At 36.1% G+C, this 18,412-nt stretch overlaps 1 protein-coding gene across 9 annotated transcripts in view; it reads left to right on the plus strand.

Moving 5' to 3' along the window:
- The window catches only part of PDE4D (phosphodiesterase 4D), an 814,938-nt gene that overhangs the window by 771,756 nt on the left and 24,770 nt on the right, over window positions 1-18,412 (plus strand). The gene's annotated exons all lie outside the window — the stretch shown is intronic.

Here is an 18,412-nt window from a genome sequence, read left to right on the forward strand (position 1 = left end):
TACATATATGGTTAAGGATCTTAATCCTTGAACCATATTTTGTCCTCATTTGTTTGTGTCCAGCGTCAAATTAAGTTTAAGGAATTTATAAAGAGCTTCTTCGGAAGAATGATATTAACTCGATGTATTAAAACAACATTCACCCAAAGTGTAATAGACTTACACAACATGGAAGAAATCCAAGAGAGGCAGACAGTTAGTTGTAGTACTCCTGTCTGCCTATCTGTACTTTTGTCAGGTCAGTGCATTCTGAGAAAATTATGCCAATTTGAAATCTCCAAAAGCATTCTCAGCTGGTATCCGTGATTCTGATAGTTTACTTATGTTGATAGCATGAGCTGTTAGGAAGATATTGTAGAAATTTTAATGCAGCTGTTTTAATTAGATTGCTTTCCTTATAACAAGTTTCAGTGTTTTTAGTCATAATACAATTTATTAGCTCCTGAAACATGACACTGCTCGATCACCTACCTTAACTCTGATTCTCTCCATACAACCCAGTGACCTTAAGTAACATGCTATATATTTCATTGCTAGTAAGAGAGGCAGGGCCAACATTCGAACTCACATGAAGCAAACTAGAGAAGCCTATGCTCTACACTATTTTATGTCTCATAATTCTCATACACTACTAACCTGTTGCAAATGAAAAAGAAGTCTCATTATTGTACCACTTTTAATTGCACTTATTATTGCCTTCAGTAAAGTCTTCATTTCTGAAATATATGAAGTCTTCATTTCTGAAAATATATGTCTCAGTATAACAGTACTTTCATAAAAATATTGCCAACTATGAGTACTAGATTCTAATTTTGGTTATATTATGCGGCCTTGGATAAGGAAGTTTCTTAGGCTTTCATATTCCAATCTATTGGACTATTCTAAAAACATTTTAAAATATTTTGATGGATGTAGTCTATTCTAATACAATGTCTTTCAAGTGTTTGAAAGTTACTACTTACTCAAAACTCAACTGTCTGGCAGCTTTTCTTATCCTGAACTCTGTGAAGAACTTGGAGGACAGAAGGTAAAATGTCTTTGAAGAGTAAAAAATTCAAAACTTCATGTATTTACATGTTCTGGTCTCGTCTCATAGGACTCTTCTTTCTCCTTACATCCCTCCTTTAAATCTGTACCTCCCCCAGTCTTCTCCATCTCACAAATGGCACCAATGTCCATCCTAGGCATTGATCGTCCCAGAAGTCTAGGAGTTGATTCTTCTCATTTCCTCATTTCCGTTGTCCAATTCTTCAAGTCTTGTCAGTTTTTCCTCAAGCACTTTTGCAAACTATCCTCTACAGAGACAGCTTTACAAAATATAAATCACATCCTATCATTCCCCGCTCAGAACCTTCCAGTGGTATCCTCACACCCTCTGGAAGGCTCATACCCTCAGGACCCACGTGATGTTGCCTTGACCTGCCTCTACTCTCATTCTGTATACCTGTCCTCCCTCAGACTGGCTGTGTTACTCAGCCTTTGTTGAGAGTGCTGTGCCCCAGATTTGGTTGGCTTATTCTAGGCATTCAAGCCTCTTCTCGAATACCATCTTCTCAGCACAACTTTTCCTTACTACTTAATTTTGTAGTCCCCCATCAGTGTATCATATTACCCTCTCTTCCTTCATTGAGAGTGTCTGTAATTTTTTTGTCTGCTTGTTTATTGTCTTTTTGCCACATAAGTCCAAGATTTACACGAACAGGGAACTTTTCTGTTTTGTTCATTACTGTATCTCCTATGCTGGCACATACTATTTAATCAGTATTTGTTGAGTGCATGAGTTAATAACCATTCTAAAAAACTCTGATGTTTAAAGCCCTTTGCTTTCTATAAGAATTTTACTTGGAACTCTAGTATTTTTGTTTGTATTTGTTTGTTAATAAATGTCAAGAGTTCAGTAGTAAGATAGGTTTGGGAAATGCTAAGTTAAACAGAATAAAGTAAGAATATGTATTACAGGTCCTGGCAGAGCCTTGAATATGCTAACATTTGACAGTGGGAGTCTTTGAGAACTATCACATGAAGCTGCTGTACTTTACAGCACATTCTAGGAAATGGTGTTTTAGACAAAAACCTGTCATATTAGAATTGGGGTAAAGGGCACGATACTGACCATAAGGCAGCAGATTCCTATGGACTATATTAAAAAAAAAAAGAACAGACTGATAATCAAGGGCTCAGAAAAAAAAAAAAACAAGGTATAATATGAAACAGTGGCAAAAGGATTCAAAAAGAATACAGCAGTTGGGACTAAGCAGTTTTGTGCAAACGACTATACCTACTTTACTGGATTTTTGCATCTCCATCAGCTGACCTGGTACTTACAGCCTAGAATGAGCATACAAAAGATATTTGTTGGCTATTCGATGATGACTGACAAACAGTCTCCCAGGATCACCATGAAATAACTAAATTGAGTTTGATTTATTTAAAAATGACAGGTAACAAACTCCACCTGTCCCCTTAAATTGATACAAATGAAAATAAAACAGAAAGGACAATATTTTAAATACTTTATGGAACTGTTTATTACAAAGAATTAAAATTAATAATACTTAAAGGAATACTTTGACTATTATTTTATCACCTAAAGGCTTTTCTTACTATTTTATTTTTGGAGGCAGAGTCTCTGTCACCCTGGCTGGAGTGCAGTGGCACAATATCAGCTCACTGCAAATTCTGCCTCCTGGGCTCAAGTAATTCTCCTGCCTCAGCCTCCCGAGTAGGTGGGATTACATGCATATACCACCACGCCCCACTAATGTTTTGTATTTTTAGTAGAGACAGGGTTTCGCCATATTGCCCCGGCTGATCTCAAACTCGTGAGCTTGGGCAATCTGCCTGCCTCGGCCTCCTAAAGTGCTAGGATTACAGGCGTGAGCCACCACGCCCTGCCAACCTAAAGGCTTTTCATAACTAGGAATTTACTGAATATTGTATTATTAAAGCTAATGTGGACCTTGGATAAATGTATGCCTATTTTCTGGGAAATAACGGTGGAGCTCTTTGAAAGGGTAAAAATGATGTTTTACCATACATAACTACGCCTCAGATTTTTGTTTTGCATTTATCTTTGGGTAAAGTTGTAAAGTTAAGTAAATCTGGAATTGAAATAATTTGATAACATCAGCTAATATTTTTCAAAGTTAGATTTTTGAGGTATAATTTACATAAGAGTTACTCTTTTTAGAGGTATAGTTGAATGCATTTTCACAAATGTATACAATTGGATAACCACCACCATCGTCTAGATATATATGTAATGTATAATTACAATAAATGTGTAATATATAATATAGGATATTTATACCACTCAAAAAGTTTTCTGTTGCTTTTTATAGTCATTCCCTAAACCCCACTCCCAGTACTGATTGTCCCTGTAGTTTTGCCTTGCCAGAATGAATAATACGTTAAAGATATAACCTTTTGTGAATGGCTTCTTTCACTTATAATACTTTTGAGTTTTGAGTTGAATTATAAGTTTCACTTATAACACATTTTGTGTTATTGCATCTATTGGTAATTTTTTTCATTTTATTGCTTTTAGTGTTTCATTTTTTTCCAGTATGTCATTCTATGAACACAATTCGTTTACCCATTTACCAGTTGACTGATACCTGAACTGTTTCTGGGTTTCTTTTATTATATAGAGAGCTGCTATAAACATTTGCATATAGGTCTTTATATAGACATATGTTTTCATTTCTCATGGGTAGATACTTAGAAGTAGGATTGCTGGGTCATATGGTCAGTCTACTTTTTAACTTTATAAGAAACTGTCAAACCTTTTTCCAAAGTTTCTATACCATTTTGCATTCTCACTAGCAATGTATGAGAATTTAATCTGCTCTGCATCCAGACCAGCATTTTGTATTGTTTGTATTTTGTATTTTATACATTCTAGTAAGCATGTAGTGTGGCATCTCATTGTGGTTTTACTTTTTGTTTCTCTAATGTCTAATGACGGTCGTGGATCTTTTCACATGCTTATTGATCTTTTTGATTCTTATGAAGTGTTAGTTCAAACCTTTTGACCATCTTTTCACTGGACTGTCCTCTTATTGTGTTGTAAAGATTTTTTAAAAAATAAATTCTGGATACAAGTCCTTTATTGGATATGCATTTTGTACATATTCCCTTCTCAGTCTGTGACTTGTTGTTCTGTTTTCTTAACAGTTTTATTCAAAGATAAATTTGATAAAGTCCAGTTTATCATTTTTTTCTTTTATGCTTCATGCTTTTGTGGTTTAAGAAATCTTTGCCTAACACAAGATCACAAATACTTTCTACTGTGTTTTCTTCTAGAAGTTCTTTAGTTTTAGATTTTACATTTAGTTCTATCATTAATTTCAAGTAGATGTTAGTGTGGTGCAGGATAAATGTTGAAGTTTCTTGTTTTATGAGTGGATGCTCAATTGTTCAAGCATTTTTTGTTGAAAGGAATATCATTTCTCTTTTATAGCTCAAATTTTATTACTTAAAATTATTTTAAGATCCACATATTAAAGTGATATGTGTAAAAGATTATATATTTCTAGAAGCATGCCTATTTACACTAGTTATTATTACTTTAGGAGACAGATATTCTCTTTGTTTAAATTGTTTCCACAAAGCATACCACGAAGTACAGAGGGGACATTAGTAACTATTTTATGATGATTGTGGTATTCATTTAGGACAATTTAAGTGAATTGGAGATCCTAATTTTCTCTATAAGGAGAAAATACTTTCTCATACAAGATTATTTTTATGGAGGCTTCATTTATGTGAAGTTTGTGCACCTATTTATTGCCATGATTATTCTTCAGTGAAACAAAAGTCTGTGGTATGCTGCTGCTGCTGGTTTTAGCTAAATTGACTAAATAGTTATAAACATACAAAACTCTATCTCTACGGTATATGAATTCAAACTGTATCAACAATTATAGAATACTATGCTAACATTTAATAAGAGAGCCCATATAGAAGAGAAATATAAATACAGCTATCAGATCAGTCTCATGTTATTTCAGCTTCAAGGAACCTCTCAGCCAAAATGGTTTCCTTTCTCTATAAATGTTGCAGGTGTTTCCTATTTTAAATGAGATATTTTTGTAAAAAAATTAAAATAAGATTATTTAGAGAACGATTCTTAGCTTGTTCAGATGATTATTTGGTTTTAAAAAATCAGCCTGGAGTTCCTCTTAATCTTATATATCTCCATAACATTTATAAGAGATGTTTTCATTTACTGAAAGGTGATGGCTCTTCAGGAACAGTTTCTTAAATCAAATGTAGAGCCATTATCACTAGAGGGCAGTAAATACAAACAGATTTAGTGGATTTGCTTGCACTAAGGATGTTTTCAGGATACTAGCATTAATCAAAGAAAGTATAGTTTTTATAATATGAAAATACATGTAAAATTCTGTTATGTAAAATATTGGTTATGAATCAATTCTAGATTATTGTCTGCCTCTAAAATATTTTTAAGGCATTTGAAAGCAAAAGGGAGGCTGAGAAACACTAGTTTTCTGTGGCTATTCTGTTTAATATTTGAAGTTTAATTTTGCCTCAGAATTCTTCAAGGGACACTTAAAAATTGGATTTGCATTTGTTCAGGCTGAGCAGTACTGGATATATGAGAGACCCCTTTATATAGATTTGCTTCTTGATTAATAACTACCAAAACTTTTAATTCTAAGATGAAAGGTGTAAAATAAATGTAGATTGATTATAGGATAAAATATTTTCCAATAATGTCAGTCCTACTGTAAACAGTGCTATTGCCCAGAAAACTCCTTATGTTGGAGAAGTCTAAGAGCTAATACACTTATTTTAAGCAATATTTCTTAAATATTTCAAATGCAATAATATAATGTACAGCTTAGAATTGATTATATTAACAGACCTATTATGTAAACTCTAGGCTAAATATAAAACAATGCCGGAAATAGTTTTTTTGGCAATTTAGAGTACTGTGAAACCAGACAGCCTGGGTTCAAATCCCGGCCCTGTTACTTACTACTGGCTTTGTGACCTTGAGCAAGCCACTTGACCTCTCTGAGCCTTAGCTTCCCCATAATTTAGTTTTCTTTTTCCCTATTCAAAAATTCATCTTTTCTCTCTTGACCTCTGTTACGAAGTCAATAATGACAGCATGTGTTAGTATCAACAGTTCAACTCCATCAGCAGAATTTCAGATATCATGAAATGTCCTGAAATGTTCAAAAGATTGTTAATCGCTTGGTTATCTGGTAAGGACTGAGAAAACAAGGAATAGCAGGGAAGTGGCCTCTGGAAATTCTGAGGGGTATTACTAGGAAAAAGCTGAAAAAGAACTAACTGAACATTATGGGAAATTATTTTTTTCTTTTTTGAGACAAGGTCTTGCTCTGTCATCCAGGCTGGAGTGCAGTGGTGCAATCATAGCTCACTGCAGCCTGAAACTCCTGGCCTCAAGCCATCCTCCCACCTCAGCACCTCCCACCTCCCACCTCAGTAGTATCTGGAACTACAAGCATGTGCCACCACACCTGGCTAATTTTAAAATTTTTTTGTAGAGACGGTTTCTGTATATTGCCCAGGCTGGTCTCGACCTCCTGGCCTCAAGGAATCCTCCCGCATTGGCCTCCCAAAATGTTGGGATTACAGATATGAGGCACTTCACCAGGCCAAGAAACTATTTTTTCTATTTCAGCAGACACACTCGCATATATGTATATAAAATCATTTGGGCATTTGAGAGCAGTGGATTACGGATAAGAAACCTGAGCTATTGCTGTAACACTGCCCCTCAAGTTGTGTTGGCAGAAATTTTCTGGAGCTCAGTTCCTTGTCTGAATGTGTCGTCATCATTACATATGCATGTGAGGGCAGCTGTGTCTTGTTCACATAGTACTCCCAAACATAAGCATGTCTCACTGTATGGCAGGGCTGCCTGCCTGTGGGCACCTGCTTACTCACCCTGTCCAGGGATCTGACCATGGTAATAGTAACCACGATTCTTTAATTCAAGGCACTGTAAAGTTAGCAAAAAGATCGAGGATAAACAAATCCACTCCTAGATTCATACTGTTTATCATAGAGTTTGCATCAGCCTAATTATATGATGAGCTGTCATATACATACCATTAAGAGCTAGGACTGGTTTCCATTTCAGTCCTGTCACCTGTGGAGCAAGTTATTGAATATTTAAGAAGGTCCATCTTTTCATGTTAAAATAGGAATAATATTTATGTTATTGAGAGGTTGCCAAGATTAGAAATAAGGTATGTAAAGTTCTTTGTGCATAGTAGGTGCCTAGTAAATGTTGTAACTGATTAAAGTTTCTTCATTAAATTTGGCAAAGCCAAGTCTGACTATAAGAATTGTATCTCTCGGGCCCTATTCAAAATTCTCTTCTAAATCATCTAGATTCTGTCTGCAGATAGCAGCTACCATGGCAATAGGAAGGAGATTCTAGTCTCCTAGAAATGGAGATTAGGGAAAATGAAATGAATTTTAGTTTGACTCAGAGGTTTTTGAAAAGATTTCTTATTCTCTAGAAATATGGAAACTTTCCTTGGTACTTTTTACTCAATATGATTAAATAGTCTCCCTTATTGCAGCAAATTAGGAACTTACAGTTGAATCCTTTCACATCTAGCACCTATTAGAGTGCCTGGCACATAATAGTTGCCAAATAGAAGTCTGTTGAATGAAGGGACCATCACTGACATTCAGCAGGGAGAAGAGGCTGTGGATGTCAGAGGGCAGGGAAACTGTGTGTGTGTTTCTGCATAATGTTTTAAGACAAAGAGTATTATTCTAATATATGTAATCTGTTTTCAATGTTTTTGATGATTTTGCTGAGGGTGAAAACCCTCGTCCTTTCCTGTCGCCTACAGTCAGTATAAAAATATTGATGTTTTGTTTCTGCATCAGCCAACAATCCTTTTGCGGCAATAGTACGCTAACTGCCTTGAGAAATACAGGGACATGATAAGATACCTTTCTGGCCTCAAAGATCCTCCACCCTGGATAAGGAGTCAAAGTTGAAGACAGTTGAAAAAAATAGAACAGTGATTCTTAACACTGGGGAACATTCAGGAAATTTCCGGGGACGTTGACTGGGGAGTACTGCTGGTGCTTGGTGGGCAGAGGCCAGGGAGGCTAGAGGTCCTGGGATACATGGAACAGCCTTTCACCAGGGAGGTTTGCTGTGTGTCCCACACAACTTCCAAAAAGTCCCAGCAGCTTTTCACATAGGTGAAAAACAAAATGCATTTATAATTCTCTGAGCCTAGAACCCAACTACTTTTTCCGTATAAATATTAAATATTTTACATGGTTTTAATCCACACCAAATTTTCTAGTAATGCAGCAGTAGTGTGTATTGTGAAGATGGCACTTTGTTACATTTGAAACCTTTCAAAGAATCATTCATCATTTCAGGAAAAAAGAAAATTCTTCTAACATAACAGCCCTGTGTTCATTTTCATGCTACTGTTACTTTTGTGGTAATTCTCCACATAAGAGAAATCATAGCAAACCCTTAGATAGCACTTACTGTTCTAAGAGCCTTATGTATATGCACTAACTTAATCTTCACAACAACCCTGTAAGGTGGAAACTACTTTTCTCATTTTCCATGTGAGTAAACTGAAGTATGGGAAATTTAAATAGCTTCCTCAAGGTCACACAGCTAATCAGTGATAGTAAGATCTAAGTTTTTGACTATATTTTAAAATGTAGTTGTGTACAAGTATTTATATTTTGTAGTATTTGATAGAAATTACTCATTTTTCCTTTATTTCACTGATAAACCATTATACTGATTTTTTTAAAAAAAAATCTACATAGGGAATATTTAGCCTATAGGTATTCAGTACAGTATTATGTAGGAAGTGTATTTAGGAATTTCATTTCAGGATAAATACTTGTTATAAAAAGTAGAAAGTAACTGAGTTTTAAGTTTGTCAACGAATAAAATTGATGGATGGATGGATTTTTTTTATTTTTTTTAAAGGAGAGGGAAGGCAATGAGCCTGACTGCAGAGTGTAATTTGCATTTAAATGACAAGGGGTATGACACTACCACCTATTCTTCAGGGAGCCTCACCAAGTATGCTTTGCCTAGGGGCCTTTGCTTTTGGCCACTCCTCACTTGATTTTCCCTTCTCTACCCTACCTCTCACCCCCCAATCCACATGACTTGTTCTCTTTCTTCAGATCTCCTGGTATATGTCATCTCATCAGAGGAGCTTTCCATGATCATCTTACAGCAACCTCTATCCGTAATCCTTATCCTTTCTTTCTCTCCATTGTGCTTATCGCCCCATGACGTATTATGTATTTATTAACTTAGTTGTGGAATATAAGCTGCAGGTGAGAAAGCTTTCTTTTGTTTACTCTATGTCCCCAGCATCCAAGGCAATGCCTGACATAGAGTGGTTAATAAATATTGAATGAAGGGGCAGATGTAGAATAGTTAGAATTTGGAAAAAGGCTGGAATATTTGGTCCTAAGATGTTCTTTGAATGATTTAAATCTGACTGAGAAAACCAGTTTGAGGTTGGCAGAGTAGAAGAAGGAGGGTATTTTAGGCCGAGAATTTGGTAAGACAGAGATGGGATTGTCAGCTTTATGGTGAAGATGGAGGAATACTAGTCTTTCAGGAACAGAGCAAATGTAATAGGGCAGCTGAACACAGGCTTGGCGTTGGGGATTAGGGTCAGATGTGGCAGTCTGGAATTTACAGAGGGATGTGATGAAGCAGGCATTACTAGCTTTGAAGTAACATGCTGTGGCTGGATTTGAGGAAAATTGATCTGGCAGTAGAGGTCAATATGAGACTAAAAGGGGAAAAGCCAGGGGCAAGAAGATGAGCTAAGAAGCAATTACAGCGTTTTGGCCCCGAGACATGGAACGCTGTGATGCAGTTGAAAGGAAATATATTTTTTATATATATATATTTTTAAAAAAAAAACAAACGATAAACCAGGGAATTTTTTAAAATATTGGTATAATAATAGAATGATTATCATAATGCTCATTGTCTTTACCGTCTGATACCTATTTGTCTTTTACTTTGTGCCATTTGTTGTTTCAAGTACGTTGCATATATTGTCTCATTTAATCCTCATTGTATCTGTTCTGGTTATTTATCGCTATGTAAGAAATCACTTCAAACCTAATACTTGAAATATGAATGTATTTTTATTAGTTTTCATGGCTTTCTGGGTTAACTGGTCTTGGCTAGACATTCTTGCTTGACATTCCTCATGTGGTTCTAGCCCAGTGGTTAGCTATCTGAAAGCTGAACTGGCTGGATGGCTAAGATGGCTTCTTCCCCCTCAGGTCTGGCTCTGGGCTGGGGTGGCTGGCATTGCTCAAGACTGGCCAGGCATGTGTGCTCTTTCTTATGCAAGCACTCTCTTGCACGCTCTCTCTTCACTGTCTATGAAGTTAACATGGACTTCTTATAGCATAGCCTCTCAGAGTAGTCAGACCTTTTTTTTAACCTAATGGCTTAGGGGTCCCAATAGCACATTCAAAGAAAGCAGGATGAGAGCTGCAAGATTTCTTATGACTTCGCCTCAGCAGTCATGCACCATCACTTGTTGGTTACACAAGCCAACTCAGATTCAATGTAGGACAGTGTGGCTCATTAAGAGTATCTTTGGAGACTAGCTGCCATGGTAATCCACTTTACAGACGAGGAAGCTGACACACTAAAAAGATGATTTGTCAGTGATTGTGCACAAAAGATTTAAACTTGCAATTCTTGTTCTTAGTACCAGAGTGAACCTGGGAAAATCATTTTTTTCTCTCTAGGTCTCAATTTTATGTGGAAATGAGGGAATTAGAGGGGGTGATATTAAAGTTACTTTCTATTCCTCTCAGTCTTTTAAATATTTGGATTGAGATTACGGGAGGAGTAATGGTAAGGAACAAACCAAAAGAAACAGCTTTGGATAGGGCTTGCTAACAACATTGAATGAAGGAGGGAAGGTGATGCCATATAGGGGAACATGCCGGGTTACTCAAGAATTCAGCTAGATGGTTTATATTAAACACCTGACAGTGTCTGACTCACACGAAACACCTGTTGAATGGTAGGAAAGAGTCACAGATTCCATCTGAGATACTGGAAGAAATATGGGCTGACTGAAATGGAAGGAATTATACTAAGAACTACTTTAAATAGAAAAATGTCTCACAGTTTTCAAAAAGTTTGTCATGACTAGCAGGGCATTCGAGAGAAGAATCTTATATTTGGAAATATGGCACTAAAGTTCAAGTTAGAAGTGGTCATTGAAGAGTGTGGGCCTGGGACAGAGTCTCTGTGGAGATCTCAAGTTGGGATTCATAGAAGAAGTCAAAGGTCAGAGAAGTGGAAAGAAAACTAAAGAAGTTCAGGATCCTGGGAGTTGAGGGAGAGTAGTAGGAATGATCAAACATGTGGAACACTTCAGAGAAGTAAGGGAGACCAGAGAAAAGGAGGACCTTAGTATTCCTCTGGGGGTGGCTTTAGTGGAATGTTGGAACTTTAATTTCTTCCTTTTGTAGAGGAGTAAGAGTGATGGAAGTGAATACAACAGATGTTAACAGCAGCAGAGGATTGTAGCAGCAAAGGACCAGTAGAAACTCAGAGAGAGAAAGTGTTACAGGAGTGCTTAGCAGAGAGCATGCTCTCTAAGACAGACGTGCCACATGTGGAAATAGTTCAATGCCAGGAAGACTGCAGAGTAACCACACCAGCAAGTTGAAGCACAGAGTAGTAAGCACAGACTTTGAGATGGACAGAAGGTAGAATGCACAGAATTATATGCTAAAATAGACTGAAACCTAGCTTTTCCTCATTTCTCACCCTCAAGACCTCTTTAGTATTAAAGTTACAGGGTAATACTACACCAAACCAAATAGAAAATGCTGTTTTTCTAGAAAGAACTTTGATTTCTCATTTAACCCTCCTCATAAAATGTCTGATTACTCTTGAGCTCAATTCTGGGTTCGTAAGAGCCACTCATGCCTTTCTTAACTTTGTGTACAGTTATTAAAATGTTCTCTTCTGGCCGGGCACTGTGGGTCACACCTGTAATCTCAGCACTTTGGGAGGCCGAGGTGGGTGGATCCCCTGAGGTCAGGAGTTCGAGACCAGCCTAGCCAACATGGTGAAATCCCGTCTCTGCTAAAAGTACAAAAATTAGCCAGGCGTGGTGGTGGGCACCTGTAATCCCAGCTACTCGGGAGGCTGAGGCAGGAGAATCGCTTGAACCCAGGAGGCGGAGGTGACAGTGAGCTGAGATTGCGCCACTGCACTCCAGTCTGGGCGACAGCGAGACTCTGTCTCTAAATAAATAAATAAAATGTTCTCTTCTGATCAAAATACAGATCCTGAGTTCTATATACAAAACACTGCATTCCTTATGCATACACAGTGCCCTAGCTTCAGATTTCCCTCCCCCTAGAATTATAAGTGGTCCCCACCCCTGGATTTTGAAGGTTTTAGAGCTCAGTCATACATAACAATAGAAACAAAAGGAGCTGAGAGCAGCCATGCTACACAGGTGAGGGAATGTGTCATTGCCATCTGTGAATTCTGGACATTAGTCGTATTGTTTAATCCCTATGCTTTTATGTTGGAAGAGGGGAGAACTACAGTTATTTCTACATCACCAGGGAGCCACTTGTTTTGGATTTGAGAGAGAGAAGCAATTAAAATGCTCGATTGCCATTTTTGAAGCAGTTTTTATTTGGAAGGAAGGGAAGCCAGAGGACATTAAAATTCATAGAAAATGTCCTCCAAAAGGATGGGCAATTCTTAAGAATGAACTACAAATTTTGAGGAGTTTTATGGTCATTATTCATCACTGTGAGAGGGAAGCCCCATTCATCTTTTCTCAGGGTGGCTTCAGAACTGCAAGGATACCATTATTCAAAGGCATTTGTCGGGTGAGGAGAAAGCCTCCTCCCCAGAGGCTGGGCCTTGCCAACCAATCCCAAAGCAGCCTGCACCGAGGCCACACCCCCTCACCTTATAGGCTAAGAGCTGGAATGTGATTGGTGCAGAGTTGGGGTTTTATGGGAGGGGCTTCTTGTCACTCTTCCCGGCTTCCCTGCAGTTCCTTATTTGGTAGCTTTTGACAGGACTGGCCTTTCTTGCAACTAAGCATCTTGACATACATTATTCATTAAGCCCTGGAGCTCGGGAGAGAAAAATGCAGACCCTTAGATCTTTAGATATTCCTTTATCACGTGGATTTTCTTTATTCAGAATAGTTGCTGAATTTTGTGCCATTCTGGAGTCTTACAAATGGCATGTATTCGATGGGAAGACAGCTGGATGGGATTTAATGCGAGGCTTTCTTATGTGTACTTAATTACCAAAAATCTTTAAAAACTCATACTCTGCGTGGCTTGTGGAGGTTGTTAAAGTAGCGAGATTTTGAAGCTAAATACATTTTAAAGCTTACTATATATATACATATATATATATTATATATATATACACACATATAATCAATCAAAAATGCCTGAAGCAAACTATTTACTGTCAGTGTCTTGGGGCTACATAAAGGTAAGATTTATTTAGCTTTTGAAAACTTCTTACTCTGATTACATAATTGATAGTTTTAACAAATTACAGTAGAGTCTAAGCTTTCTAAGCAATTTTGTATTCTTTCCTTACACATGAATTAGGAAGAAATATGTGTTGATAGTGGTCAAGATTGTATAACTTTCATCAGTTGTAGTTTGCATGTTAAAATAGCTTTTTAGATATGCAGTAGTTCTTCTGTTTGTCATGTGGTGTATGTTTGAATTGTGCTTGAAAAATATATGGTAATTAAATACATTCATTGCAAATAAATTATTGGGCCAAATTACTTACACTGATTTTTGGATTCCAGTTAGTATGTTGCACATAAAGTTTATAAAATTAATTTGTGGCTGTTTCTAAAAATCTGTACTACTTTAACCTGATGAGGAATACGTTTTTTTCACCTTTAGCTATAAAGCCCTAGGTGATATTAAAAATTGACATTACTTGACAAATCATTTAAGTGATACTAAAGTGAAAACTTGATTATTATACTTGCAAAACTGAACAGAGTTTTTATTACACTGTTAGTTTTGTGAATCTCAAGAAATGAATAAGCAATTTAATAAGATGTGTCCATGCTTGGCAGGCTTTTTGCATGCCCTGTGGTAACATTAGCACTGTGGTCCTGTCTCCACAATAGAAGGAGGTAGAAAAACCTTATTCAGTCCTAAATGAAGCATCACTTCACAGATTGAAGTTTATCCTTGGATATTTCAGCCAATCACAACACATTTTAAAAGATTCATTTTCTGTTACTCTGAGGATTTTTAGAGTGGAGTGTTTGTCATTTGCTTTGTTTCTTTCTTTTTGAAGGACAATTTCCCCTTTGTTTTAGAGATTTACTTGAATTCTAAAAAAAATAGAAAACTTATTTCAGTATTGGTTGTCCAAGTAGTGGTGATTCCTTACCTCCCTTTAAATCTGTGGATGATTCAGATTTTTAAAATGTTATTTAAGTATATAGCCTTCCATTATTTGAATTTTGTTAGCCATTTCTTGGCTAAAAATCTTCAGAAATACAGAAAAGTATAGAGAGTAATATAAGAAGCCCTCATTATTCCCCAGAATTTAGCTCCTAGCTTTTAGCCAGCTCACAATTGATGTATTTTTGAAGGGCTTCACATTTGTTCTATGATTATGAACCATTTGTACTATGATTATGAACAATACTGCCAAGAATCTAAATATAGAATTTTAGTACTGTTCTTTTTGAGGAAAATTTTTCCTGGACAGCTTTATGTTTAATACTGTACCTTTAAAAACATGTAAAAATGGCAAATATAGATATATTTGGTCTTAGGCATTTTGAAGGATTTATTTTAATGCAGTCAGTGGAGTATTTGTTTAAATAACTTTGAATACTGATATCTGCCAAACTTGTAATGCATCACAGTGCAGCATATTCAAATGATTTTTAGCAGAACATTGTCAGGAAAAAATAAGCAAATTTTCTTACTATTGGACCCATACCATCTCCTTAAATATATATTGGGAGGATATATAACATACCCAGTAGCACATTGGCGTGATGTAGAAGTATAGGAGATTACATTTAAGAACATTTTCATTTTGTTTTATTATTTTAGTTTGCTTCCTGAACAATCTTAAATGCAGAATGTAAATTGAAGAATTGCAGTTCTGAAAAGCAAAATACGGTATTCAGATTCAACTGCATTTTTACTTTCCTTTATGCCTTGACTGCTGTACACATTCTGATGTATAATGAGAACAAAGGATTCGAAAGCATTCACTTAGAAATCCTCCCGTTTTCTCAGTTGCAACCCTAAATCTGTGTATTGTTTTCAGACTACTTAGGCCAAAAACATTTAGAAATTCATCAGTGGAAAATATTTAGAGGTCACTTAAAAAAATAAACTAAATGCTTAATTAAATGGTTCTGCATTTTGCAATCAGTTCTTTTCAAACAGCAGTTTAATGTTTTGTCCCTTCTAAGTTTATTAATTGAGAAATATGATGGGATTCCCAGAAGACTACATTGTATTAGCTTTAAATCAGTCCTTCCCCCTTTGGTAATTTTATGTAGTTATCTTAGTAGATATTATATAATTATTTTTAGATGAGAGATTTGTACATTTTTAAATGTTTGTTGAATGATCTAGTGCAGTTTTTAAGTACATCTAGCTATGCACTCCAAAACCAATTTGTGAGATCAACTACCAGTTGAGAAAGCACTTACGGTAATTTTTGTGGTTATTAATTTAGCTTCGCTGGACTGAAAGTTTTATATGGATAGCAAAAAAGGAAAACAATGTTAATTCCTTTTAGAAGATACCCTTGTGTTATAACTTCATGTACTCTTGAAAATTATCTTTAGGAAATTCCTTATACTGTCTCCCTAGGGAAGAGAGGTGATTCCTTCAAATATTGTCTTTTATAATTATGTTAAAATGAAATGTTGACTTCCTTGGAGTCCCTTATAAGCCTTGGTAGGGAGGTGGGCGTGTGATGGAGGATTTCTCCAATCCATGTTTTTGTGTTTTAAACAAAGCCTGGAAAGTAATCTGGGAATAATGTATATGATGCAGAAAGAAGATAAAAATGGAACATGCAGTATGTCACTTACCTAGTCTGTACAATATTTAGATTCCTTTCACTGGCTTTTTTCTTCAGTTGTCTGTACTAACTGGCTATTTTGGTGAATTGTTTGAGCAAAGTGCCAGGAGAATTACACTTCATTCTTTATATTGTTTTAGAAAAATCCAATAATATATGTAGCATATCTGCAGGTAGCGCCCACATTTTCTACTTAGGCGTATGGCAACATAATCCTTATACTAGGTTGTGTGCAAGTTAGAAGATGAACCTGTGATAACTGGGTCTTTATCTGTCTTTATCAATCACCCCCAGAAGGCTTCCCTTGTTTCACTTTATTGAGAGAAGTACAAGGGAGGGCAGCATTTCCTGTATAGGCTGCTGAGAGTCTAGCAATGGTGAAAGCCTTGCCTCTTCCCCCATCTTTTATTAAAAAAGGACTTTGTCATGACCAGGTAGTTCTTAATAGCAACTTTTAGCTCATAACATGAACAATTTTAGGTCAAAGAGATATTTCATTGAATATGTGTTTAAAATGTTTAGCAGACTCTTTTCTTTGGAATATGCTTTGCCTAATGAGTATATTTTTCCAAGTGAATTTATCTGTAAAGCAAAGATTTTTTATTATTATTATACTTTAAGTTCTGGTATACACATGCAGAATGTGCAGGTTTGTTACATAGGTATACACATGCCATGGTCGTTTGCTGCACCCATCAACCCGTCATCTACATTAAGTATTTCTCCTAATGCTATCCCTCCCCTAACCCCCTACCTACTGACAGGCCCTGATGTGTGACATTCCCCTCCCTGTGTCCATGTGTTCTCATTGTTCAACTCCCACTTATGAGTGAGAACATGTGGTGTTTGGTTTTCTGTTGCTGTGTTAGTTTGCTGAGAATGATGGTTTCCAGCTTCATCCATGTCCCTGCAAAGGACATGAACTCATCCCTTTTTAGGGCTGCATAATATTCTACGGTGTATATGTGCCACATTTTCTTAATCCATTCTGTCACTGATGGACATCTGGGTTGGTTTCAAGTCTTAAGCAACGAGTTTTTTTAAACCTGTGTATGCATGACATTTTAGTTGTGCTTTTGAGACATAGCTATGGTTTCCCATACTAATGCTATTCCAAATTCTTTATGGGATTTGAGAAAGAGGAGCTAGCAATTTAAGTAAGTATTTTTATGGTCATAACTATAGTCAAATCCTTCATCTCTCTGACCTGCAATGACAAAAATCAGCTATTACTATAAAAGGCACAAAAGTTAGGGACTGAGTGCCAGAAAGTGAGCTGGGAGAAGGAACTCAAATAATATTGAGCATCTACTATGTGCCAGGCTAAATAGAAGACACTTTCTATATTAGCTCATTAAATTATTTGATAGCCCATAATTTACTCAAGAAACTATAACTTTGTAAAGAGGGACAGAAAAATGTTTGAACACTATTATAAATGTCTACCAATATTCTTAGAAGGCTCGAAGTTTATTTTTTTTCATAGGTTATAAGATATAATGCCGAGTGAACACAAGCAGTAACCCACGTTCTGTATACCACCTGATGCCAGTTTTAAAAATATGTATTCACATACAAGGGTAGAAAAAAGGCATAGAAGGAAATTTGACAAATTATCTGTGGTTATCTTCCAGCGGTGGAGATTTACATTATTTTCTTTTTTTCAATATAGCTTTCTAAATTTTCTATAGCACATGTACATTTTATAATTAGAAAGGAGTTATAAAAACATGTGAACAAAGAAGTGAACTTAGTGTTCCTAAGTTTGAGACTAAGCTCTCTAGACCAGTAATTTAACAACCAGAATTTGTACTGTTCATGCCAGTTCTTTGTTTTTGACTACGCTGGAATGCGAATACACATCTCTTTCATCCAACAGTACATTGAAATGGTTGAGGGTTTTTGTTTGTTTTGATAACAGTTAAATGCTGAGTTAAAACCTAATCTAGATGGTCTGTAAGATTGACTTTGGAAGTTATTTAGCAAACGGTATAGAGTCAGGCCATCTTGGTATGAATTATGCAGAGAAGCAAAATAATTCTAAATAAATACTGAGTAAGAATTATATTTCAAACATTACTAAAATATAAACTCAACACTTACTTTCATACTTAAATGAGAATTTATGGTGAAATTCCAAATTTTAAAGGCTAATCTAATGATTAGAGTAAATGCATCTGACATTTTTTTCTCTTCAAGTATCTAACAGCAGTTACTCTATGTATAGAAAAAATACATTGTTTCTGTATATTAAGGCAAATATTGAAGGCT

The sequence above is a fragment of the Chlorocebus sabaeus genome, chromosome 4, assembly GCF_047675955.1.
Source record: "Chlorocebus sabaeus isolate Y175 chromosome 4, mChlSab1.0.hap1, whole genome shotgun sequence".
In the NCBI taxonomy this organism is placed as follows: domain Eukaryota; kingdom Metazoa; phylum Chordata; class Mammalia; order Primates; family Cercopithecidae; genus Chlorocebus; species Chlorocebus sabaeus.